Source organism: Penaeus vannamei, chromosome 10, assembly GCF_042767895.1.
Source record: "Penaeus vannamei isolate JL-2024 chromosome 10, ASM4276789v1, whole genome shotgun sequence".
In the NCBI taxonomy this organism is placed as follows: Eukaryota; Metazoa; Arthropoda; class Malacostraca; order Decapoda; family Penaeidae; genus Penaeus; species Penaeus vannamei.
In genome coordinates, this window is record NC_091558.1 from 41,814,154 (window position 1) to 41,816,653 (window position 2,500).

Genomic DNA, 2,500 nt, shown 5'->3' on the forward strand with positions numbered 1-2,500 from the left:
TATATATATATATATATATATATATATACACACACACACACACACACACACACACACACACACACACACACACACACACACACACACACACACACACACACACACACACACACACATATGAACACACCCTCACAATCTGATGTCCACAGCTATAAACATGGTTTGACGTCTAAGAAAATCACACTTTTTTATAGTTGATCCATATTGAAGAGGGCAATAAGTGTTACATTACTATAAATCCTTGATGTAAATGGGTTTGCAACAGACTCCAAAATGAGAAAGAGAGAGAGAGAGAGAGAGAGAGAGAGAGAGAGAGAGAGAGAGAGAGAGAGAGAGAGAGAGAGAGAGAGAGAGAGAGAGAGAGAGAGAGAGAGGAGAGAGAGAGAGAGGAGAGAGAGAGAGAGGAGAGAGAGAGAGGAGAGAGAGAGGAGAGAGAGAGAGAGGGGAGAGAGAGAGAGAGAGAGAGAGAGAGAGAGAGAGAGAGAGAGAGAGAGAGAGAGAGAGAGAGAGAGAGAGAGAGAGAGAGAGAGAGAGAAAGTTTATTTAACATACACATATCCTGAAAACTATTGTAACAGAAATAGTGACAGAAGTACATGGAATAACATACTGTGAATAAGACACCTTTAAAAATCTTACAACCAATTAAACTTTAATATACCCAATCCACTTATTTATATTTACCGTTCACTCCTGGTTTATTTAATGAATCCTAATACATTTCCTTGAACATAATGAACATCAAGAATGCTCTATTCTTGTGAAATTAGACTAAAGACGCAATTAAAGAATGAGAAGTGAACAGAAGAGAGGAGAAGAGAAATACTCAGCATAGTAGAGCGAATGAATGAATCACACAGTGACACCAAAGGAAAAAAGAAAAAAATACCGAAAAAATTAAAAAACAAACAAACAAAATGTCAACCGAAACTCATACACCTCCCCCCATAAACCAACAAACTACCAATGACATCTAATGGCTAAATTACCCCCGTAACAGCGCCCGCAATGACCGAAGCGGCAGTTCAACAGTCCAAGCAAATGACCTTGTCTACATCGAGAGTGAGAACGACTGCACCAGTTTTTGTTCCTCTTTGGAATGTAAGGCTTCGGGGTCGTCCTTGGCGGTCTCTTCGAACCCTGTCCCTCTCCCCTCCTTTATTTACCTTTATCCGCCCTCTCCCTCATTTATTTACCTTTATCCACCCTCTCCCTCCTTTATTTACCTTTATCCGCCCTCTCCCTCCTTTATTTACCTTTATCCACCCTCTCTTTTTTATTTGTCGTATCTTCTGTGTTCTTTGTAATTTTTCTTATTCTTTCTCCTTTTTTCTTCGGGTTGGCGCAACTGGGAGCTCTTCCTCGGGGCAAATTTCATCCCCTATTGGGCAAGTTAGGGAAGAAATTTGCCCTTTTTATCGGAAAATTAGAGGCTTTTGGTCGTAAAATAAGCTGGTATCCCCCAGTGCTCTTCCTGTCGGCAAATTCCTTCTCTTTGGCTTATAAGGAGAGGCGAAATTTCTCCATTTTTGCCAAAAGACTAGAGACCTACATATATAAAACTCTGAAATACATTCTGTCCTTATTATTACATTCTATCCTCTTGCTCATATCCTTGTGCTTCAATTATTGCATCTATATTTTCCTTCTCGCCTCCCTGTCTTTATTGTCCTCTTCTCTCCCTGTCCTACTCCTTCGTAAAATTTCTTCAATGTCAACACCCTTATCAACAATTCCTTCTTATTCCTCTAAATCATCATTTGCATTATCCATATAGTCACAGACATTCATCCCTATCAATTCGCACAATTATTTCAACCAAAACAAACCACAAAACAACTCAACGCCATCACCAAACCTGCTGTCGAATCCGTGTCCGAACTCGTGCAAAACTCTAACCGTGATACGAAGCCAAGGTCAAGCCACCCTTTGTCATGAATTCGATCAAGTTGAAGGGGAAGTCCCGTCATTCTAAAGGGGGATTTTGAGATGAAGTTTAAAAGTAATAGAGTTTAATTTACTAATTAAAAAGGTAGAGAAATAAGGTGAGAAATTAGAAATGTTACAGATTTATCTAATCTGTATGATAAAGAGAAGACATTGGCTTATATTTTTTTGGCCATCACGAGCAGAAAAAAAGCAAAAAAGGTTTATAACATCACAGTTTATGTAAAAGATAGTTTTCTTAATCATATTCAAGTAAACCAAACAGAACAGGCAATTAAATTTTAAAAATGACTGAATAAGGTATTTCATTCATTGTATAGGTATGTATTTACGAACTTAAGGAAAACAAGTATTTTTTTTTATAAACTAGTAGATCTAGGTAAACCTAAGCAATGAATGAAACATGGAAGGAGAAGAGAAAGCGAAGGGTAGAAAGATAGAGATTGGGAAAAGGAGAGAGTAAAAGAAAAGGACGAAAATTGGAGTGTTAGAAAGAGGGAGAGAGAAGAAAATAAGAATGAGAAAGAAATGAAGAGACAAAAACAAGAACAAG